The sequence below is a fragment of the Pleurodeles waltl genome, chromosome 5 (assembly GCF_031143425.1).
Source record: "Pleurodeles waltl isolate 20211129_DDA chromosome 5, aPleWal1.hap1.20221129, whole genome shotgun sequence".
Taxonomy (NCBI): Eukaryota; Metazoa; Chordata; class Amphibia; order Caudata; family Salamandridae; genus Pleurodeles; species Pleurodeles waltl.
Window position 1 is genome coordinate 682,608,031 of NC_090444.1, and position 25,845 is coordinate 682,633,875.

The 25,845-nt window shown below is 42.7% G+C and overlaps 1 protein-coding gene across 1 annotated transcript in view; it reads left to right on the plus strand.

Annotated features, from left to right (window-relative positions):
- Window positions 1–25,845, plus strand: part of TULP4 (TUB like protein 4) — a 682,961-nt gene that overhangs the window by 24,146 nt on the left and 632,970 nt on the right. The gene's annotated exons all lie outside the window — the stretch shown is intronic.

The following is a 25,845-nucleotide window of genomic DNA, read 5'->3' on the forward strand; positions in this document are numbered from 1 at the left end:
AGGTCCTACTGTTGACTCCAGTTTGCTGAAAATGGACAAACAGGAAATCCATCTTTGTTCCTAACCTAGCATTTACAACATGTGGAATTCCTTCCGTATCTGTATTATGATTGCTACTACTCTGCAGCCATCCAATAGTAAACTCTACGCTACTGTTGGTGCTTTATGTTTTTTGATGCTCACTAGTCATTATCTCTTTTACCATACATGTTGTTTTGTTTGTTTGCATAGCACTTCAATTAGGACACAAATCCTACAAAAAGAAATGGGGGGACTAAGTTAGGCAGTGTGCAAGTGGCATCATGGCCCGTGGCATCACAGCAAGTGGCATCACAACCCAGCATCTCACAGGAAGTGACTTCACATGAAGTGATTACAGATTTTATAATCTCCCACATAGTTGGCAGGTCTATCATGGTTACATTTAAGCACATTACAGGACTTAACAAATGAGATTTTGCGTCGGGGTTGTGCCAAAAAAGTGACACAACCCTAGAAAATCTTAGCCTCAATGTATTCATTTATTTTTTAAAACCTCTGCCACGAATAAATTGGCAACAAGGAGAAATGTGTCAGTAAATCTGTTCTGCTCAGTTTGTTGTAAAGTCTGCATTTTAAGATACCTTATTTGGTTGAGGCACCTGTTGTAGAGATCTTAGTGTGCTCAGTAAATCTCAAGAAATAATAATGGTAAGATAACTCTGGCGGTTGATGCATTTGCTGTAGATATGTGTTTTGTCTAGACCCAGTTTTGAATCAAAGAAACATAGTGGATTTATGTGTCTCCTGCTAAGCAGATCATGTAACATGCAAATTACAGATTTTTATTTAATGTAGATGGGTAAGAGGGTTACTTTTAACACAGATCATTTTGTTACTTAGAGTTCATAAATTGTAATCCTTCGAATATAGCACAATGAGCTATGAAAGATATGTGACTCCTACACCTTGTAACCCTCACATCCTGTACATTGATTTACACACAAATGATTGATTGCCAATGTATAATGTGCACCTATGATCTAAAGCGCTCTGACACCCTGCATTGGGATGAGTAGTGCTATAAAAGCTATAAAAGAAAACAAAATAGTGGTATTTAAATTATTATTTGTGTAAGTACTGGGAGAGACCAACACATATGACTTTATTACAGTACATGCATATATTGAACAAAGTCAAAAGCATGCCTTTCACGTACTGGTGAAGTAATAACAAGCTGTGTGTCTTTGTTCCTCGTCCATTCCATATGCATCTAGGTGTGGGGCTCCAGATAGCTCCCAGACAGGATAATACAACAAAAGGAAGGCTGACGGCCCCTTAATCTCAGCCTGTTATGGGCTCAATTGGTATCTGCTAACTCTCCTCGCCTTCCACAAGTTGCTGCTCCTATTGAAAGCAGACAGCATGTAGGCACTGCTGAATGTGTCCCGGTGTCTGAAAATCTGCGGCTTAGCTTGGTCAGTAAGATTTTGGAGGGGGGGGGGATTTAAGTTTGAGCTTGCGTGTAATCACGCTGCCATATAATATTCAAATACATTATATGACAAGCAGGGCGCATGAGAGGGTCTTAAGAGGCACTGGAAAGGGAGAGGTATGCAAAGTGATAGGAGTAATAAGTGAGAGAAATATAATAATTTGTAAAGTTATGAACATGTTTTAGGGTTTGAAAGTGGAGATGATAGAGTGTGTGTACGTTTTTGTCGTGTGCGTGTACAAATCCCATAGCCGACTAAAAGTTACTGTACCCAACTATTTATCAGAGGGGTGTAACACCCCGAACACCCCTCTGAAGCTACGCCCCTGCTGATAAAAACTTCACCTGGACGAGTTCAGTAGATTTCAGTGGCGCCCTTCTTGGCAGAGTGGACTATGTCTTCCCCCGTGTAACCTTGACTTGTGCCCTAACTTTAGTTCTCTTAGAGACCACAGGGGTGCTCTTCTAAGCATACATTTTGCAATAACCAACGTCTTGGTTTGAAATTGTTGTCTGGTCTGCAATGGAAAAGAATAACCACAGTAACAATAATTGCATGTTTTCTATGTGCAATTTTATTTTTCTACTCTAAATACTTGTTTTGTAGTACAGTAAAGTGCTTGTTAAATGCAGGAAAGGACTTTGCATGGCACTTTTTTTAAATAATGATGTGGAGAAGAAACTCATTCTTTGGCGTGCCCGCGGGACAGCCAGTCAAAATAATAAAAATTCTAGGAGCTCATAGTGACAGCACCCAGCTAGGACGGGAACACATGGGTGGTGCCTAAAGTGGCTACCACAAGTGGATACTTGAGGGATAAAGCAACTGGAAAGTGCTTTGGTTGTTCACTGTAAAAGAAAGGGGCTTTAAATGATCAGAAAACCGGGTGTCCCTATAACAAAATTAGAAACTGTAGCGTGAGGAAACGAAAGTCAAATAAGAAATTAAAGTTTTTTTCAAAAACTGACTTCAGAATGAAATAGTGTTACAAAAGGCCAACAATGTCTCGTTATGCACACCTCTTTACAGTACACTTATTTGAGTCTTAAAAATCTGTAGAAGCCAATCTACTTTATAAAAAAGAGAATGAATTATGTTTTGGAGAGTCGTTTTTTCAGCTTCGCAGATAGTGGTACCTTCAGGGAATCCAGCTATTCTGTTCTGTTTCATTTTCTGGTGCCCACATCACCATTGTTGCTTCTGCTTCCCACAAACCCAGTGAGTTCTATTTGATTATCGTATTAAATGTTCGTGTATTCATCCGTTAAATCTGGATAAAACAGAATGTACGCCTATGTTTTAATTAAATCTTGACCTTTCTTCATGTTATTAATGAAAGCATGGCTTCTGCACAGTTGTATGCATGCTAATTTCACCATAAACTAAAAGGTTCATCATAGAATTGTGTAAAACCTGTAGTTGAAGTCTTGTATCTAATTCGTTTTTTGGGAAAATATGTGAGTTTTCACATTTTCAGTACGGAAGTATGCGATTCCTAAAAGTCTCTGCATGAACAACGTTATTTCCCATTCCTTTGGTATACGGTGCAGATTCTGTTCAGCACTGAGGAGCAGAGCAGAATCGCAGCCGAAGAAAGACTAGTTTGGAGCCATCGGCTGCCTGAGCCATCATGACACTGATTTCTCTATATCGGCTGGCATCGAGTCCAAGAATGACTTAGCTGAGCAGTGACCAGAAATGATGACGCGTGAATCTTCGCCACGTACTTACAACGTTTGTGTTCTGATGTCCCGTCGATTCGCATGCTTCTAGGCATTCACAAAAATGTGTTCATGATGGGAGTTTTTTGTTCTGATCCTGAATAGGCCCAAGTGAAATTTCAAAGGCGGTTAACCGAAGAGTAATTATTGTGATTTTAACAAACGCGGATTGAGAACTGATTGGTTAGGGTGCTGGCTGGGTGTCTTTCTCTGAGCATGCTTTCGGATTTTCACAATGCATGTAAAGTGCGCGTCGGGACGAGTGCCTGACTTCTCTTCTATCCATTCATGGCGCATCTACAAAGTTATTACCTCACACAGAGCTCACGCGGCCCGTAGCTCGCCTCCTCACAGTTTCTATTTAGCGTGTTCGGGTCCAGCCCGTTAACTCCTTTTCTCTTTCATTGGATTTGAAAGGCGTGATAAATTCAACGGATTGTGCCTGTCAAATTCTTTAGTCCCCCAGACGAGGAACTGTGGCGTCGTCGCGTGCAGCAGGGTTCATGCATTCTCTCGTCCCCCTTTTTCGTGTCCTGGCCTGCATGTTTAAAGTCAGCATTAACAATAAGGACTGCAGCGCATTCATCCTTGCCCTTCCCTTTGACTTTCCGTCCCAGCAGGAAGCCTTGAACTTGAAGGCTGTTTATTAAGGGCATGGGGCGGTCCCAAAGGCATCCAATTTCGTTTTCTGTTAAGCTCGCATTGGTCGCTAATGTATGAAATGGCAAGTGCTTCCTATGAGGTCAAAGAGTTGCATATCTTTGTGCTGTAAGGTTTGGTCTCTGAAGGAGACTTGCATGGCCTGAGAAAGACAAATCACTAAAATAATAGTATTTGTCTTTCAGAAAGTTTTAGTGTGCAAATAACTTTTTTACACAATGCAAAAACAAGCACTTGCAATGCACCAGGGCCTCGCATTTGTCGGAGTTACAGCTGTTCACAGTTGTAAACTCCCAAACGGATTTTTTTTGCATTTAAAAAAAAAAAACACAAAAAAAACAGCCCGATCACGCTGCTACAGTTCACACTTATAATACCTAGCAGCAAAAGTGCAATTAACTGAGTAACAAGGTCGATAGTATGGGAGGCGCTTGACTTCTGCCCAGCGAGATCGCTCTGCAAAAACAGAGAAAAAGTAGTCCACAAACCCAGCGAGCCTCGCATGTTTTCTGTACTTTGTCGCTGCGCTCGAGGAGGGCTAACCACTGGAAAAGGCATGACGTATGCGTGCCTTTCACTAATCAAAAGAAGCGGATTCTAACAGGCAAGCCAACTTGCCAATGAAAGACACTGACGTGACGTAGACGCGACTCCGAGCCCTTTTCTAATACCTAAAGCGTCTCGCTAGCGATACGCATGCGGGAGCGCATGCAACGCAGGCTCGACCCTAAAAAGGATTCATTGCATTTCCCTTTGCTCGTGTAATCTGCCCCATGTTTTTTGTCTTATAGGGCTCTGGTCCTCCACCACTTCCTGGTGTTTAATATGGTAACTTGGAATGACATAAGTATTAGTAATTTTGTTCAAGACGACAAAAAACAAGAACTAAGTTTTATGAAATGTAGGGAAAGATGTTTTGAGTTTTGGTAACATTCCTTTGTTTCAGAAGATTTTTTTAATGTAAGTATTTTTAAGATTCTTCTCTCCCGAGGGCTCCAAAAGGAATAACAGTACAGAAAGCATACATTAGAAGAGGGTGAGAACCATAGCCAAGGGCAACAACAGACAACATGGCGAAGTTGTGGATGCTGAATTCAAGCTTGCAGCTGATTTTTCAGCAAAGTTGATTTGAGATGATAAATTTAAAGAACAATCGAAGAGCTATATAGAATCTCTGTTACAAGGTCCAGTTTGCTTCTCCTGGACTGTGAGCTCTGCAGGTTAATTGAGATAAATGGCTTTAGAAGTTGTGTAGGTCATCTTTCCTTTTGGAAGTAGCCAATGAAGTAAGTACTGTGGCCTTGTTTTTGGAACATGAGATTATTAACACAGCAGACTGGAGATCCCCGTTGAAGGACGGTATCGAAGACATGCTAGTAAACCATTGCTTCCATCTTTGTTTGATCAGATTAGTGCTTGGATCACCTGGCAGTGCTCCACAAAAAGTAGGTAGTTGAATAGAAATAAATGGAAAAACAAACAAGCATTTGCAATGCAATGGGTCATGCGTTTGTTCGTGTTAGAGCTATTAGCATTGTAAATTCCTTACTGGACTTTTCTTGCCACATAAATTGAAAATGAAACGTTAAACAGTTGACATAAGCGAGCCAATTCGAAGCGTCACAGCTGACATGAACGAGAAAGAGAGGCACAAAAGGAAAAATAAGTTTTCTCGCAGTCAAACATATAGGCAAAAATGCAATTATCCATGTAACAGGGTTGATGGCTAAGGTGGTAACAAAACTGCCCCAATAAGGGACAAACGTAAAGCATTTACCAATGATAACAAAATATTTTTGAAAGGCAAGCCCATGAATGATAGTGATGGGCGTGGTTAAAAGCCCACAGATAGATTAAAACACATCGGAGCACTTGCTCGCTCGATCTAAAAAAAGGACCACTCTGCCTAACAATGCTTAGGCAGCCTGGTGTATAAACTCACATATTTTAAAGATGATTTCACAGGAAATTACATAATGTGCCTGCTGATCTTGCTGATTTCACTAGAAATTTGTGATCTGACCAATATTTTAGGAAGACAAGTCACGTTCGCTCTTAGGGTGCTGTGGGCACCCAATATGTTTTCAGAGTTACTGCAATAAATTGCTTTAAAAAGCCTCAGAAATGAACTTGGAAGAGTATGACAAATGGTACATGCAAAGACTTTTTTTTTTTAATTACTTGGGCTTGTTTCTTGGTCACTATTTAACAGCATCTTGGGGACATTTGGAAAGCTTCCTTGGGCATGCATTCCACCCGCGCTTACCATTTAATTTGTGGTTTGTAACTCACATTTGCTTGCTTTCTATTTTCTGGCTCATTTTGTTTTAGGTTGTTCTGCTTGAGTGTGTCCCTTCTTTTGTGCAAATCCTATTTACCGTACTTTTCCATCAGTACTGTATTACTGTAAACAGGCCTTTAAATCTTGTCCTTATCTTGTCACATTTGCTGTGAATTCAAAGACAGGTTAAATGTCAGGTTGTGTCTTCCGGGGACTTTGTTGTTTTCTTTTCTTTCTCTGACTTCATAGTGAGAAGATTTATGTGAAAATAATGCTGGCTACTGGGAGTGTGCTTGAGGAAGGCTATGCAATGTTTTTTTTTTCAGTAGCACATAACATCTAAATGTTTGTAAATTAACTGCAGACATTTCAGAATATATCAGAATTAAAAAAGCACATTTGTAGCACATTGTTTGGTAATTCTAAAGTGTGGTGGAAACAAATATTTTAATTCAATCAAAACAAATCAGTACACTACGTGATGATATTTCCACACATTATTGTTTGTGCACGGTACAGTTTTATCAGTAAAACTGTAAGTCGTTGTAAACATAATGATAATTTCAATTGAAGATGTGTTGTCTGTAATGTCAGTGTACTACTACACCATGCATACTCAACTTTACCCTACTCCACTCTGGCCCACTCCACAATACACCACTTCACGCCATGCCATGCTACTCCACACTGCATCACTGAGCTCTACTCTGCACCACTCCACTCCACTCTGTTTCACTCTACGCTGCTCTACTCCACACCATTCTACTCTATGCCGATATACTCTACCTCACACTACTATGCACCACTGCACTCTTCACCACTTCACTATACACCACTCCCTGCTGTACTTTGCAACACGGCATTGTATGCCACTGCACTCTACGCCAGCGCACTCTACTCTCTACCACTCCACTATGTGCCACTCCACTCTACGCCCTTCTAATCTGCTCGGCACTCTACTCTACTCCACTTTATTCTACCATGCACCACCCCACTCTGAACAATCTACTTTGTGCCCTTGGACTTTGCGCCCACTGGACTTGGCACCCCTGCACTCAGTACCCCTCCACTCAGCGCCACTCTTCTCTGCACCACTGCACTCCACTCTGCATTACTGCACTGTACACCAATGCACTCTTCATCACTTTACTCAGGACCAATGCACTCTACGCCACTGCACTCTACACCAATCTAATGTTCACCACTGCACTTTATACCACTATACTGTACTCTGCAACACTTTACGCCACTGCACTCAATGCCGTTGTACTCTGTCACTGCACTCTATGCCATACCATTCAACTCTGCATCACTGTTTTCTGCCATTCTACTCTTCACCGCGCTGTGCCATTGCATTCTATTCCAATGCACTCTATACCATTCTACTGTACACTACTGCACTCTATGAACGTCTACTATGCAACACAGCAGTCTACATCACTGCACTCTATACCAATGCACTCTATGCCACCACTACACTACCCAGCACCACACCACTCTACTCTCCACCACTCCACTTTACACCACTTCACATTACTCCACTCTACTTGGCAACACTGTACTCTCCGCCACTCTTCTCTGCACCACTTCATTATGTGCTGCTGCACTATACTCTGCACCACTATACTTTATACCACTCTGCTTCACTTTATGCCAGTGCACTGTACACCACTACACTCTTTGCCACTCTACTCTGCATCGCTCCAGTCTACACCACTGCATTCTACACTAATCTACTCTGTCACTCTGAGCTACTCTGCACCTCTCTACTCTTTGAGACTACACTCAATCCCTCTCCACTCCACTCTGAACTAATCTACTCTACGCCACTCTATTCCACTCTGTGCCACTCCACGCTATGCCACTGCAATCTACCAGCGCCACTCTATGCCACTGTTTTACACTGCTGCGCTCTGTGCTACTGCACTCAATATCAATGCACTCTACACCACTTTACTCAGTACCAGTACACTCTACGCCACTGCACTCAAGCCAGTCTACTCTGCACCTGCACCACTGCACTGAACTTCACTATACTGTACTCTGCGACACCTATGCCACTACACACTCTGCCGCTCTACTCTGCGTCACTTTTCTCTGCACCACCACTCAACAACTGTGCACCCTACACCAATGCCCTCCAAGCCACTCTACACTACTGCACTCTAAACACTCTACTCTGTAACAGTACACTCTCCGCCACTGAACTCTACGCCACTCTACTGCGCCCTACGCAAATGCATTTATGCCAATGCACTCTACACCACTAAACTCTATGCTACTGTAATCTACTGTGCATTGCTGCACTCTATGCCAGTGCACTCTAGCCCACTCTATTATGCACCACTGCATTCTTCACCACTGCACTTGAAACCACTCCAGTCTAGGCCACTCCACTCTATTCTGCACTGCTCCACTCTACCGCACTCCATTCTGTGCTACTCTACTCTGCACTACTGCACTCTTTGCCAGTTCACTCCACACCACTACTTTATGCCATTGCACTCTACCCTGCATCACTTCACTCTTTCCCTACGCACTCCACTCTGCACCACTTCATTTTACTTTGAAGCAATCTACTCTACAGCACTCCAAACCATTCCATTCTGCGCTTACTACACTATGCTGCACTACTCTAAGCAACTTTTCTCTGAATCACTCTACTTTATGCCGGTGCCCTCTGCGCCACTCTACACCACTGCACTTTACGCCAATGCACTCAACACCACTTTACTTAAAACCAGTGCATCCTATGCCACCGCACTCTATGCCAGCTACTCTGCACTACTGCACTCTACACCTCTATACTATGCAAAACTCTATGCACCTGCATTCTTTGCCACTGTATGCTACGCCACTCTAATCTACACCACTGTATCCTACCCCACTACACCACCCTACTCTGTGCCACTCTGCTTTGCGCCACTCTGCTCTGTATCACAGTACCCTGTGTCACTCTATGCCACTCTGCGCTACAGCACTCTACTCTGCAAGACTGCATTCTCCGTGACTAAACTCATCGCCACTCTACTCTACAACACTGCATGCCACGTCACTATACAAAATTGCGCTCTGTTTCACTACACTGTAGGCCACTGTGTTCTACTCTGCACCACTGTACTCCATGTCACTGCTCCCTGCCACATTATACTCTGCACCTCTCTACTTTGCGCCACTCCACACCACACCACAACACTCTACTCTGCAAGATTCCACTCTCCGCCACTGCACACTATGCTTCTCTACACCATTGCGCTGTACGTCACAGCATTCTACGTCACTTTAGTCTACTCTGCACCACTGTACTCCATGCCACTGGCCTTTGTACAGCTATACTCTGCACCAATCTGTGCCACTGCCTTCTACTCTGCACCACTCAACTTTAGGCTGTTTTACTGCGCTTTGCACCAGTGCAACCTACGCCACTAGACTCTGCATCACCCCAGGACACTTTAATCTATTCTGCACCACTACACTCTACACCACTCTACTCCCCACCTCAGCACTGTACCCTGCACCACTCCACATAACACTAAACCACATTACTCTAGGCCACTTCACTGTACTCTGAAACAGTCCCCTACTGAGCAGTCTGAACCGTATGCAACATGTGTTTTTACCGACTCACATAAAAAGCCACAGTATGAACCACGTTGGCCCTTGGCCCTCCAACGTATCGGTCTCTAATATGGAGATACTGCCTTGTGCCTGGTCGGATAACATTCTTATCAAACTTGTAATCCCTGAGATTTCGAGAAACTTGGCTAAAACCAACACGCAGGATTTCGGTAATGTTCTCGAAATCTCTCTTCCTACTGCCAGATCCAATGTGGACATTTGTGAAGGAGAGATTACACGTGGGCTGACACAAGCCAGCGACACCTGTGCCCACTCTGCAAAACCAACCTGTCTAGGCCCCATAATGTGTCATAGCAGTTCTCCGATGATTTCAAAGCAGAGAAACTAAAACTGCGCCTAGCAGAAAGAAAGTGGCGAAAAAGAGATCTCATCAGTGATGAAGTGGCATTCCTGACGCATCTAAAACATTATGATAAACTTATCATTCTGGCAAAATCGGCATTTTTGTTGGATAGGATTATTATTTCCTCTAATAAATCTAAGGAAATATTTGGAATTGTGACAGAATTGTCCAGTCCGGACAGAGTGACTGCCAAAATCACACCGACCCAGAGCCTATACAACGACCATAAGGCATTTTTTTTTATTATAAGGGTGTGACTATAAAGGCCAGCATTCCTTCCAGGTCTTCTGACCTGGACATCACTTTGGCTGATTGTAGCTCTACTACTATGTCAGAACTGCCTCTGATCAGTAAGACACACTTGGCAAATTTATTAATCAAAGTCAAATAAGGATCTCCGGACGGTGCTTGCCTCCCTAAGCTGTTAAGAACATAGTTTCTTTGCTTCCCTGATACGGCATTAACTCTTTTAAATCTGTCCTTGGGGTATGGCATGATCCAAGTGCCTTCAAAGAAGCCATAGTCGTACCTCGATTAAAGAAAACCAGGGACGATCCAAACATATTAAAGAACTACTGTCCCATATCACTTCTGCCCTATTTGGCTAAAGTGCTGGAGGCACACGTAGCTGGCAGCATCTGCTCATTCTTTGAGAAAAATCACTTTCTTGATCCTCGTCAAGCTTGTCCAGTCATCTCAACTGAGTCGGTCATTCTGTCAGTGGTAGACAATTTACGAAGGGCTACTGACGCAGGGGCTACCCAAGTGCTGGTGCTTCTAGACCTCTTGGCAGCCTTTGACACGGTCGACCATGAGATCCTGGTGGACTGTGTAAGGGCTGCAGGTCTTCAAGGCATGGGCAGGACTGGAACACTTAGTTTGTGATAGATCCATCACAGTCAGCGAGGCTCGACTCTTTTCACTAATCCAAGGCTAAATTAACTTGTGGAGTACCTCAGGGATCATATCTGTCTCCCTACTTACGTAACCTATACATCCATCCGTTGGTGCATGCTCTGAAGGATAGGCAAGTCAAGGTATACAATTATGCCGACGACCGGCAATTTATTTTTTTCAATTGAGAATTCACCAGAATTGTTCTCGGCCTTTCAGTACACATTGATATTCATATGTGACTGGATGAACTTAAACCTGCTTAAAATGAATTTGGACTAGACCGAAATCGTCATCATTGGGAGGCAAACACATCCATGGAATGCCACCTTATGGCCTGCCTCAGTTGACACTCCACCTCAGCCCAGAATTCAGCGAAAGGTTTGGGGAGTTCTGATCGACTCTAAACAATCAATGAAATCTCAGGTCGGGCCATGGTCTCCACCTGCTTTTTTTCTACTACGTAAAATTGGGAAGATCAGTAGATTTTTTTTTCCCTTTGATGCTCTTACACAGTTTATTATGGCACTGGGGGTTTTAAGAATCGACTATGCTAATTCCCTCTATTTGGGTCTTCTGAAGAGGTTAGTTGGCAGGTTTCAACTAATACAAAACCAGGCGGCTAGGCTGCTGTATCTACGACCTCGGAGATGTCATAACACTCCATTATTGCGGGAACTACATTGGCTCCCTATTGAACAATGCTCTATCTATACAGCACGCTGTACTGTCTTCAAATCCTTTCAGAATCTCAGCCTGTCTTTCATCTTGGCTCGCATTTACAAATATATACCGGATGGCAATCTAAGTTCCTCACATTTAAATCTTCTCTCTATTCCCCTTTCAAAAAGAAGCTGGTGGGGGGTGAGGAGGGTGTCAAGTTTCTTGTTTCATGCATGCTGTATCTGTAACTCTCTTCCTTTTAGGATTATGTCCACACATTGCTTTCTTAAATTTAAGAAACTTCCGAAGACCTGGCTCTTTAGATTGGCCTATGTTTAATCTCCTAGAGTATGTCCCGAAGTTCTGTTTCTGCAGCTTCTGCGCCATAAGACCGTTTGGTGGACATGCACTTTACAAGTTCAGATAACGCAACATAACACTCTGCACCATTCTACTATATGCCACTGCACTCTACACCAATGCACTCTACACCAATGCACTCTACGCCACTGTACTTTACGCCACTGCATTTTATACCACTTCACTCTGCGACACTCCTCTCTACAGTACTTTACAACACTCCACTCTAACACACTGCTCTATTAAACTCTACTCCACTCTGACACTCTACAACACTACTCCACTCTCCAACACTGTGCAACTCCCTCTAAGTCATTTCTCCACTCCTTTGTACCACACATTACTGCACTCTACTCCTCCACTCTACTTTACGCCATTTCCCTCTCCTACACTACACTCTATGCCACTCCACTCTGACAATCTACTCCGCTCTTCACCACTCTACTTTACACAACTGTCACTCCACTTTATACCACTCTGCCACACCAATCTATGACACTGTATTCCACCCTACCACTCTACGCCAATCAGATCTACTCCACTCTATACCCTTCTGCTCTACCCCCTTCCACTCTACAACACTACTCCTTCTAGGACACTCCACACCACTCCATGACAACCCACTTCACTCCAGTCCATGCAGCCCTACTCTACACCACTCCATTCCACAACACTCCACTATCCTGAAAAGCAGCCACGTTGGTGTGCAACATGACTAAAACATATTGCCAAAGCCAATAACTCTTGCCTAGGTGAGACATATTGGCTTTGCCAGTGCTTGTTCTAGCAATGGCTTTGTTTTAAAAGCTACTGAACTCCATTTTTCTGTGCCTAGATGAAGCAAACATAAAATACATTTTAACTGTTATTTATATTTAAAAGTGTTCTCTCTCCGAGTTACAATATTGTGTGCTTTTTATCAAATGCTGGTCTCCTGGTGGCCAGCTTGACTATATTCAGGGCCACTGGTATGATGTGGCAGGAGAGGGCTAAATTATGTGACAGGTTGACTAAATTATGTACCAAGAAAGGGCAAACTATGCAGTGTAATGCTGCACATTTTATGTCAGTATTACTTCATTAGTTTGTAATTTTTACCCATGTTAACACTGTTTTGGCAAAGATTTTGTCTCATTAGTGCTACTTTAACAATCAAACACAACAATAAGCTCTGGAATGTGACTGGTTAACCTTTGTGAAGGGCCTTCCACTGTGCGTCAACACCTTGCTGTGTTTTTATTAACTTTCGATCCATTGAGCAAAAAATAAAACATTTTTCTTTGTTAATATCTGCAAATTATAAGGCAGAAAAGATTGTGGCAAATCCATAACTAAGTGAAGAAAGATGCAGCTGCAGAATCTCGTAATTCCAGTGATCATCACTATAATCTCTGTTTGTACTTGTACTTACACTAAAGTGGTTCTTGTTTAAGCTTTTAAAGCACAATGCTTGCATTTGTGAAATTATGATTTAATAATTTCCATCAAGAATATTTTTTCTCGTCCTAGCTTCACAATTATTGCTCTGTATTTTATAGTTATTCTTAATGCATTCAAAATTATTTGTTGCAAGGCCTGATAAGTAGTAGTATTTCGAAAAACGCTGATTAGGCACAAAACTGCATTTTATGCAAATCAATAACATGGAAATTTGTAATTTATGTATTAAAAGATTTCTCTACTTGTGTAACATTTCGAAACAGGAAGAAGGGAGATAGTGGGGAAAAAAAATCAGGGGAATTTATTTCCCATTGAATAACATTAAAAAAGAAGCAATTTTAAGGGGGAAGACATTTAAAGTAAGGCCATCTTTGGCTCTTAATATTGAGATTCTTATGTCTGAATCTGGTCTGTTACCTGTATCGAGACATCACTAGTCACTTGTAATGAGAGAATGATGTAGCTAGAGTTCTGTACCATCTTACTACGGTTGAAATATGACATCACAATGCCTTCTGCTATAGCGAGCAGACAGTGGGATAAGCAGTACACCGAGTTTTGCTCACAGCTCTTCTATGGGCAGTGAAAGGGAGAACTAGCTTTTTGTGTCATCTGAGCTCCTTTTTCCTGAAAATAATTAGTCTTTAGCAGGGAGGAGATCTATTTAGCAGTCAAAAATAGGAACTTTATATTTTAGCCTACGTTCTGTCTACAACCATTCCTACTAGTTATATATTAAACTACTGCAACAAATTATCAGCTGCATATTAACATGATTATTTTCATACTAATGATTTTGCATTTATTCTTCATATCTGCAACCAAACTATCTCTTTCATTTGAAAGAGCAAGAGCCCATGGATTTGAGATTTTAGATGGAGGGCGTATAAATTGATGATGTATTACACATAATAAAATGCACTGTACTGTGTGTTAAAATGTTATAGCAAGTTACCTCGCAGTTCCATTACATAACAAAGTAGCCCTGACATCAGCCTCATTCCTCCTATATGGAATACAAAAATGTGGTCAATACTGGGAAAGTATAAGCCTAGACTCCCACGGCAAAGGACAGGTAGTATGTTATTTCATCTGAGTATAATGGAGAAGTGATTCTTTATTCTTAAATAAGTAAAATTATTTCTTGATCAATGCACCAACATCAATTTGAACATCAATAAATGTTGTTAAAAACAGTAAAAACTGGTGGATCAAGAACAATAATGCTCCTATAAAGTGACGGCATAGTGAATAGTGAATTAGTGAACTTAAAGTGCACTAGTGATATTTACAAATATATATATGATCAAAAAGCATGTGGCTGTAAAAATGTAATGATTTTCCAGTATAGCACCCAGATTTTGGATTGTCTTAAATCCTCTCAGATATTTTTTATGCAACAGTCCACACTGGGTTCATTGTCGACGTTTCCACTCAAGCAGAACATAAATTATAAACTGGTTATCATCAGGACAAATAGGAGTTGTAGGAAGCACCAACAGGGCACTAAGCTGGTAATCCACAGTGGTGTGGAATTTAATAAAATATCTAGTTGTCCATGGGACAGGTTGTTTATTAAATCTACTTGTCCTGTAAAAAAAATAAAAATCTGCTTGTCTTGTTGGTGCCATGTAGTGTGGTGACAAATTATGACAGCAATCTCATTATGTAAGAGCTCTGATAATAGCCTCTCTGATTATGCTAGGGCTACTAGTATAGTAGGGCTTGAATACTTGCAATTTCCTTATTTTGCCACCTTTCCTCAGATCTACATACTTGGACTGATGGAAGCAGTAAGCAGTAGTTCCAGGGCTGGAATGCCTTTGAGTCTGCAAACCTACTATCTTGCATGTTTTAAGGATTTTCACCAGGTCTTCTCTAACCTTTTCCCATAGTGCAGAAGGTTGGAAATTTACTCCGGACAATGGCAGAAGTAGAAGTTCTTCCAGGTTTGGGAAAAAAGTTGTTGGAGGGAAAGTAAACTTGTAAACGCTTAGTAGGTTTTCACATGAGGAATCTACACATACATATTTTCTCATGCTAAAAAACAGTTCATAAATATTTTCAAGGAGTACGATTTCCTGGTCTACTTCTGTAAGTTCTTGTGAATTCATGAATGCCATTAATTCAAAGACATACCCTGGGTGCACTTTTGTGACTTTCCTTAAGCCTCAGGTCCCTAATTAGGTTTGGCATTAACAAAGGCATTTTGTTTTTATTAAACTTCTATTTCTCTCTCTGTCTATCGGCTACCTTTACTGTGAGCGATCGCATTCTACTCTTCCACAAGGAGCATTTTGGCACAAGAAGTAGTTTTGTTCAGTGCCAGGACGTCTTTGGGAATCTGTGGCATAACAAAACTGGAGCCCCCCCCCTACAAAGAATATGGAGGGCCCCACCCAGACTCACTCTTGGCAGGTGCTGTACTGAGGAGGCTCCTTGGCGGCGGGCTGCTGAGCTTTAGTAACACCACTGGTTGCAATGTCTGCTTTTTGAGACCAAAAACTTTTTTTCCTTTTGCCAATGTTTGTTACAATGATGAGGGCCTGGCAGCTTCCAGAACACAAAGGTGTTTCAAAAGCCACGTCAAAAGATGAAATGCATTGATGAAACCAAAAGACTCTCAAAAAATGGCGGATTGGTTGGCTTTGCCAGTGCTTGTTTATTTTCATGCTTCCCATAATCTTGTTGAAAATGGTTACACTGGTTTTCTAATAGGAATATTTTTTGGAAATGCTAGCATGCATCAACACATTTTACTAACGTTTAATTTTCCTACTTGCATTTTTTTTCTGAACATTTTATTTTGAAAGCAAAGAACAATCACTCTTGCTTACAAGCTTCTGCAAACATTTGCATCTAATCAGAGAGCATTCTAGGAGCATTATACTTAGCCTCATATTGTTAAACCTTTCAAATGTGTGTACACTTTACTTTTTTTGTTTTTGTTTTGGGACCACTGTCAGTAGTGCAGTGTGACCTTAAAACGTTTATTTACAGGGCTCACCCTAATAAGGAAGGCTTTTAATTAATGTACCATAAATACAAGTTCGAACAGCCTTAACGTACACACATATTACCTCAACTGAAGACAGTAATCCCTTCTCTGTAACATGGCAGCCAAAGGGTTTTTGCTGCAGGGGGTTGGGCCTACTTGTGCCAAGGACAAAAATAAATATGAAAACTTGTTGCAGACAACATGTTCTGGTGTTGGGCGATAGGAATTCCACATCCCTGAATCCACATCACAGATGTATCACCACAATCCTCAAAACATAAAGAATCCCCATATATAGTCACAGTAGCCCAGCAGATCAACTCAGCATTAACTCTGAATCCTAGAGTCAACTGGTGGTGTACCCTTTATATACAGGAATAACCAGGCCCTGCGGGCCTCGATGAGTCAGGAGGCCAGAGACATTGTGGCTGTGTATACCTTCACAGCGTGGTTCTTCCTCCGAACTAACCACCTTTTTGTATTGTTACCCTGGTCCACGGTTTACAGGGTTTTGCCCCGTTTTCAATACATATCATTCCTCTATATGGTCACAGAACTACTTGGTTACTTGCAGCACCCTCATTATTTACGGTAGAGGGTATATTAACGCATAGAAGCCCACTATGTTTAGAAGCAGCACGTCAGCCATGTTGAATTTGTAAGACAGTGATGCACTATGCACATCCAGCGTTCCATGATGGCTGCTTTCTGCCAATTTTACTTTTTTTATTTTTTATTATAATCTTATACACACGATGTTTAGACTGTGCTATTTTTATTTTTTCTGTTTAACTTTTGTTTTAGGTGCTTGTTGAGTTTGAGTGTGTCCTTTAATTGCAGATCGGTGAGCTTGTGAATTGAAGAATGAACCAGTGGTGAGTGAATGGTGGAATGAGTGCAAGGGTGAGTGATCAAGTGGATGTGTGATAGGTTAGTGAGTGCTTAAACTAGCCAGGGACGGAAGAGGCGCTCAAATTTATAAGCTAGACTTACTGAATTAGCCAAAAAAATCTCACTAAACTTGAAATGAGATTTGCTTCTTTTTAAATCACTTTAAACAAACTGTGTGCATACAATCTGAAGTAAAAAACTGAACTTGACAGGCCAAACCTCTCCTAAATTTAATGACGTCCTTAAACGATACAAACCTTATCCATTAAGCAAAAAATAATTTTCCAGTAGCATTTTCAACTAACTACAGAGTTGTTTTGCAATTGTGTTTTTTTCACATTGTGTCACCTTGCTCAAAACCTATGTAACTGAGAATATGTGTGGCACCTGAGTTCTTGTAGGCATATCTGGTTATATTTGATGGCGTGATTAACCGATGAGCATACTGATCTTACACGTGATGCGTGGATTTGATACAAAGAGGGCATCTGCGTTCCTTCTGCGCTCTTTTGAACAGCAGCAAGATGCTATGATGGGATCGTGCGCCGTGTGTTGTTTTTGCACTGCTGCTGACCCAGTTTGCAATTGCTCTAGAAAACACAAATTTCCAATGGAAACAACAAGGTACACTGATTAACGTAAGCAATTACCGTAAAGACATCTTGTGTGCGTTTAAAAATGGCCTCCAGTCCACTGCACAGCAGCTCTGTGACCTCCCTCTGCAGGATAGCCCCTCTTTTGAGGTTTCACAACACTTCACGTTTCACCCAGGCAAGTACTATGAAATGCTTTTTAGTAATAATTGAATGTAATAAATCTTACGTTGGCATTTTTATTGTACCGGGTCTGCCTCAATGAAGGCCGTTTAATTTTCCAGGAGAGGAACTTTGTATCCTCCAAACAGTAGCTGGCGATAACATGGACACAGAATTACTGTGCATTGGCGCCTCGTAATTTACTGAACGCATTCTATCAGCAGACAATTGAATGCTGGGTGTAGGTAATTCACTGACTAGAGACAACTTGAGTTTTTTCTCTAGCGTGACGTAAACAAAAGTATATAAAGAAAAAATGCAAATTAATTGTCTGCGTTATTCGTGCCTAGAAGTGTTGTGGGTCAGTCCCCTTCATTGGTCTGTTCAGATAGCAGTCACACTCTGCTTCACCCACCACCTTTCACTGCCAGCGGAATGGGTCGGCCCACTTCAGCCATAGACTCATTCCACTCTGAGTTTTGTAATTTTTTCTACTCACGTGGTCAGTATACGAGAAGTGCCATTCAGTACCAAGGCTGGTATGTCATTACTTCACTTTGTTTATGCTTTTAAAGTCTTTCTTGCGGACAACTTAAGGTGTTTGTGAGGACACATATTTAGAGTGGGCTTTGGGTCAGCCAGTTGCTCATGATTGGAAGGCTTTGTTGTCAATTTCCTGTGTCTGCTCCTTTCCTCCCTGTTCTTGTGCTGGTCACAACCAGGAGTATGTTCATTTCACAGTGCTCTGATTGGATTAGTTTTTATCCTTCTACTTTAATATCTGTTATACATTTTCCTGGTTTACCTAATGGGACTCCTTCTTTTTTAAAGACTGGTGTTAGTTAAGATCTAAACTCCTGCAGGAAACTAAACTTACGCAGATGAATCAGTGATGTCATTTAACATGTCTTGAGTGATGTAATATGTTAGGGCATAAGCAGTGAATGAGGGGATGTACGTTATAATTGGTTCACTGAACAATGACTAACAAATTTCAGTGGTATTTCATTTTTTAATCATTAGTCCGTAGTGTATTTTAACAAATAGATATAACGTTATTTTACCTCCTTGTTTTTTCAGTGCATTTCTGGGTTTTATTTTAATTTAAGTTCTTACTGCCACACTTAATTATGTCATTTTAACCATTATTTTTTTCATTCAATTTGTGTTTTCTCTCATCATGTTCAAAGTTGAGTGTAGGAAGTGGGCTCTGTATATACCATATCAAAATGAGCTATAGTGTGCACAGAATCCAGGGGTTCCCCAGAGGCTTAACTGAGGCTAAAATAGATAATACTAATGCTTTCTTTTGTGGTAGTGTGGTCGAGCAATTAGGCTTATCAGAGGGTAGTTCAAAGCATTTGTTGTACACACACACAGACAATAGAAGAAGCATGCATTTGATGACTTAACTCCAGACCAATGGTTTTTGTATAGCAAAAATATATTTTCTTAATTTAGTTTTAGAACCATAAGATTCAAGTTGCAGGTAAGTACTTAAATAGATTGGTATTTCACACATGTATCAACAGTACTTTTTTTGGAATTGATAAATTGTGCAGTTTTTGAAATATTGGCAATAATCTGTTGAAAAACTTGACAGTGCAGTTGTCAGTAACAAAACCTAGGGGGAAGAAAAGTTAGATTGTGTTACAGGTAAGTACAACACTTACAGTTCCAGTCTCCGGGGGTTAGGAAGTCTACAGGTTGGGGTTAACTTGAACTCCAAATACCCACCACCGACAACATGGGGCCGGCCCGGTGCAGAAGTCAAAGTGTAGGCAAAATTAACATGGGCTCGTATGGAGACTGGGGGCACTCTGTTTCAGATCTGCAGACAGGTAAGTACTTGCGACATTTCGGAGGGCAGACCTGGGGATTTTTAGAGGAGCACTGGGGGGTAGGGGCACAAGTAGGCACCAAACATACTCCCTTAGTGGCGCTGGGGTGGCCGGGTGCAGGGTGCAAACAAGATGTCAGGTCTACAATGATTCTCTAAGAGGGGGCCCTGGTGTCACTTATAGGCTGTAGGCGAGGTCCAGAGGGTTGTCTAGGGCAAACCACAGGTTGGACATGGAGGAGGGTCGCCTGCTGAATGTTGCTGCACCGGATGTGGGTTTCTCAAGGCCTGGGGGCTGCGATGCAGTGGGTCTTCAGGCGTCTGATATCTTTGTCCGGACCTTTCGCAGTCAGGGGGGTCCTCGGGATTCCCTCTGCAGGCGTTGTCGTGGAGGGGTGGAGAGGTCAACCCAGGGTGGGCACTTGCTCAGAATTGCCTGGGGATCCTCTCTAGCGGGTTGGGCCAGCTGGATACGGGCCGTGGGCGTTGGGTTCAGAGTGGTTAGGACTCAAGCATCCGGAGTGAGGTTGGAGCCCTTGGTTGTTGGTTTCCTCTTGGACAGGGCTGCTGTCCAAGGGAGTTCTTGGTCCTTTTGGGTGCAGGGCACTCCTCTGGAGCTTTGCAGAGGTCTCTGGTCCCTCTGGATGCATCGCTGTTTTGCAGGTTCTTTGAAGCAAGAGACAGGCCGGTAGGGCAGGGGCCAAGTCAGTTGTTGTCTTCCTTCTTCTCTCCTGGGGCTTTAGCTTTGCAGTCCTTCTTCTTGTTAGGTCGCCAGGAATCTGACTACTTGGGTTCAGGGGAGCCCTTAAATCCTGGATTTAGAGGCGTTAGATGGGTTAGAGGGCAGTACCAATGGCTACTGTCCCTAAGGTTGGCTACATCCTTCTTGTGTCCACTCCCTTTGGGGAGGGGGGACACAATCCTAACCCTATTGATCCCTGCCCTCCAACTCAAGATGGAGGATTCTGCAGGGAGGGGGTCATCTCAGCTCTGGACACGTTAGGGTTGCTCCTAGCTGGGGTGGTCACTCCTCCCTGTTTTCCCGCCGGACTTGATGGCTAAAGTTAGGCTTTGTCCGGGAGGCGGGCAACTCCCCTAGCTGGAGTGCGGTAACACAAACCTTGAGCCTTTGTGAAGCACCTCCACCCAGGACAGGCTTTGTTTCTGACCACCGGCAGCACAAAGGTTCTCACCCCATGTGGTCAGAAACTTGTCTGAAAGTGGCAGGCTTGCACAGACTGGTCAGTCCTGCACTAGCAGTTTGGCTAACATACGTGGGGCATCTCTAAGATGCCATCTGGGTGCATTTTTCAATAAATCCCACAGTGGCATCAGTGTGGGTTTATTGTGCTGAGAAGTTTTATACCAAGCTTCCCAGTATTTAGTGAGGCCATTATGGGGCTGTGGAGTTCTGAATGACCAACTCCCAGACCATACACTCAATATGGCTACACTGCATTTACAATGTCTAAGAATGGACTTAGACACTGTCAGGGCATATTGCTCATGCAGCTATTCCCTCACCTGTGGTATAGTGCACCCTTCCCTAGGGCTGTAAGGTCTGCTAGAGGGGTGACACCTATGCCACAGGCAATGGTTTGTGGGCATGGCACCCTGAGAGGGGTGCCATGTCGACTTTGCCCTTTTCTACGCACCAGCACACACAAGCTGCAAGGGCAGTGTACATGTTCTTGGTGAGGGGTTCCGTAGGGTGGCATAATACATGCTGCACCCCTTTGGGACCTGCCCTTGGTACCATAGGTACCTTTTACAGGGGACTTATCTGTGTGCCAAGGGTGTGCAAATTGTGGAAACAAAGGTACTGATTTTGGGAAAGAACACCAGTGGTAGGGCCTGGTTAGCAGAGTCCCAGCACATGTTTAATCAAAGTTGGCATCAACACGAGGTTAAAAAAAATAAAAAGGGGGGGGGCTAACCATGGCAACAGTGGCATATTCCTCCATTGAGTATATGCCCAACCACTTGGCCAACCTGCACCCAATTCCCTCCACCTCTAGCCCCCTGTGAGCATGGCCTTTCGCTGTACGCAGGAGGAGGTTGGTTACACTATGCCTGTGGGGATAGTTTGGACCGGTGTCCACCCCACTGCAGGCAGCCAGTTCCCTACTACACTCAGCTTATGGCCAGCACCATGGTGTTTAGCCACAAGGTCTTGTCTAGACAGACTTGTTATTTTTGTAAATGATTTTTCAGTAGTGCGGGACCTCACAGGGTCTCGTAGGGTACTGAGTGCTGCTACCAGGATTGGGTGCGGGTTTGGCCTCTGGCCAGCCTCTATGCCAACTCCCCACAGGTGCCCAATACCCAGGATGTGACCCTCCCACTTCTGCTCATGGCCAAAGGGCCTGTACGATGGCCAGCCCCCATGCAAACCACCTGCAGGTATTCAGCTTCCCACAGTCGTCCTCCCTACCCCGCTGTGTACAGCTTTCAGCCATGCACAGCTGCGGGTTGTCTCTATGCCCAACCCACTGCTGGCAGCCATATCTTACTTCACACAGCATTCAGTCTGCACTGTGTTGGTTGGTTGTATGGTCTGGTCTGTGACTGGACCCTTTTGTGTTTGTGTTTTTTTGTTTTGTTACTGCAGTTCACACACCGCCCTACCATAGGGGGTACCTCACTGGATACTGTGGCAACCACAGGCCAAAATGTATTTATTTATTTTTACACTTTTTGACTTAAAGATGTGATGAGGGTTTATTTAGGACCCCAATTTCTCCATTGTTCCCCCCTGCCCCTTCAATGGGTCACTGGGGCCCACCCTGCCTCTTATGTGGCTTTTTTCTTCATGACTCTGGTACCAAATCTCAGAATCCTGTAATGCCTGGTACAACTTATTTTCAGCCAATCAGGATCCACTCATCTACTTTGATTGGGCCAGACACAGCTTATCTGGACAGTAACGGTCCAGATATTTCTAACTTTTTACCTGCATTAACTCCTTTATGCCCATCGTGAGCATCTTTTTAAATGCTAATTTCTTGGAAGTGGCTGAACAGATTTACTTTAAATAACCTAAAGCATGCTTTTTCAGTACAGTTCTAATGTTTTGCAAAGTGTGGTGTATTTGTGTTCAGCTGTTTATTCAGCACTTGAAAGCCAACTTTCCTATGGGAATTAACATGAGAAATTGCACTTTTAAGACTTCCTCCCATTTCTTTGTTTGCCCTGCTAGGCAGATTGGTGTGAAATTTTAAATGAAGGTGCCAAAGTCGATGAATGTAATGGTTGGAAATTCTAATGCAGAGTTGTCAAATGCTACCCAAGGTATTAAAGAAACAAAAAATGCCTTTCATATGGAAACTGTGATCTAACTCTAACTACCCACTGGCTACTGCTGTGAAGCCACAAGGACCTGCAGCGCCCCACTTGAGCACCGCAGTCAGATCGGCGGTCCGAGCCCTGGACGGCCATTTCTCCCGAAGGCTGCTTTTTGAGCCTCATTTCAGGCCGATGCCTATTTTTCAGTCCACAGCGCGACCGCTACTTCTTTCTTTGGGCGCTGCTTCACGCTGCGCCCGATTTTTGTCCTTATAATCTCTCCTACCTATTCTTTCAGCCTTTTTTCTTGTTTTCTCTTTCTTTATGGTTTTCCTCTTAGCCATCTCTTCTTTTTCCCAGGAGCCTTTGTTTCCTTCCCTGCATGCTTTGCTTCATCTTTTACACCATGACTATTTTTCCATTCAGCCAAATGTGGCTTTTCCCAATTCAAGATGGTGTCTTCGGAACTTCCTGTGTGTCACTTCCTGTTTGCCAGTATATAAGCACAGTTGGTCTTCTGTTCCTTGCATTGCAAACACTTCTGTTCTGGTAGTGCTCCTCGCTCCTGTATCCGGTGATTTTTGGACTTCTCCTGTTTTTTCTTGTCTGCAGTTTTTGCTGTTTCCAGTTCATATTTCACTTCTCTTTTTTTCTTACCTCTTTTTCTGGAGTTCCTTGCTTCTGAGGTTTATCCCAGAATTGGGTTTTTTCCTCAGGTACTCCTTCTGGAGGTCACTGACTGCCTGATTTTACTCTATCAGCAGCACCGTGGCTACTGGAAAGGGTCGCCCTTACCTCTGTCAGTCCAAAACCAGCAAGAGTCCAGGTTATGCCTCAAGATTGACGGACAATCGCTGTAAGAAGCATTCACTTCATGACAATTGCGTATATACGCTCAGTAAAATGTTTCTTAACGGAACCTATGATTGTTTACTTACAAGACAAAAGAACGTGCTATGAACAAAACCATAGATATTTCTCCAAAAACTGTGGAGGGGACAATATGATTAGAACCCAGATCGTTAAAGTCACTGACATTTACCTGTTATACACAACTGTGCTTACATAACCCCAGTTGCACTGCTGATGACCTCACAGGTAATGTCACAAATGACATTAAGGTCTACATCCCATATTTTTTATCTATAACATCAGAAACTGCAGAGTACTTTTGCGTGCAATAAGCTTTTGGGTGCATAAAATGCAGTTGGTTGTGCCTAGTAATATATTGATGCTAGATCTACTTTAAGGCCAGGCCCTGTGGTCACCATTGCAACCCAGAAGTCTCTGTGTTGCAGCTGTAGAGTATGTGCAGCGTGTTCTGAGGTGGTGCCTAATCTCACACAGCACACCTTTTGGCTATATTCACCCTTGTCGAATAAGTTGTCTGTAACAAGATTAAACCATGGTTATTTGTTGTTGATAGTATAGGGGCCATGGTTTGTCCATTTTTAAGGACATTTTAAGCCATGGCTTGCCCATGGGCATAAAACTAGGGAAACATACTTTGGATGATGATGGCCAGGCCTTGTGCTCAGCACCACTTCCCCAAAGCCAGTGTGGCATGGGCTTCAGCTGTACCAATCAGGCCCTGGCCAAAGTGCCTTGCACTTGGCCTGTTGCTAGGAACAGCAGTGCTACCCATTACCTACTGGGCACACCACTTGGCTTTGACCTGTCGAAAGCTAGATGACTTGGCAATCGGTGCTTAAAAAATAAGCTGAAACATTTATTGCAATCTCAGTAAAGTAAAAGAGAATTATGTCCATCTTCAGCGAGTTAATGGATGGTGATGTTGAAGGTGCTACAATTTGTGAGGTAACTAGTGATGTCAATGATGTAATTTATGACGGTATGTATAACGTGAGGTCATGAGCAGTGAGTGCATGAGGTTGAGGCTGTGCCGAGAGGTTTGTGGATTTGTAGATCACAGTTGCATGTGAGTTTCAGTTGCTTTTCAGTTTTGGATCAAAATCATAATGTCACTTCAACTAAAGTATTTAATTCCCATAGGCTTCATCATGTAATGCATTTGTGTCAATGTAAAGTCAGTCAAATGTACGAGAGTGCTTGAAATGTTACTACCATGTCCCAACGCTATTGGCTTTTCAAATGGAAGACAGACATATATCTGGTTCTGGTCCAGTCCATCTGGTCATTCTGAGGCAAACCTAACCTGTGACTGACTGATCTTTCAATTACTGAATACATAATATGAATATTATTTCATTTGCTGAATTCAGTAGTGTGACTGAAACAGAATATGGCCAGTCAACTTAACAGAAGCATATATCAGTGTTTCTAATAGGCGAAGCATATTTCAGTGGTTCTAATAGGCGTTTACAGTTGATCCTGAGGTGTGATTAACTATTACTCAGTCATACCAGTGGCGATGCTGACTTGTGATAGACCCTTCTCCAGGCCTGGTCGTCAGAGATGGTCCTTGCTTTTGGTTGCAGTGCTGACAAGTCAAGCTATATCAGAGTTGACATGCTGCCTCATAGGCAAATACGACTTACTGATTTCAATGACACAAACCTGCTAGTGGCAAAGCAGTTGTACATGCAATGCTAAGTAATATAAACGAGACAATTACTGCT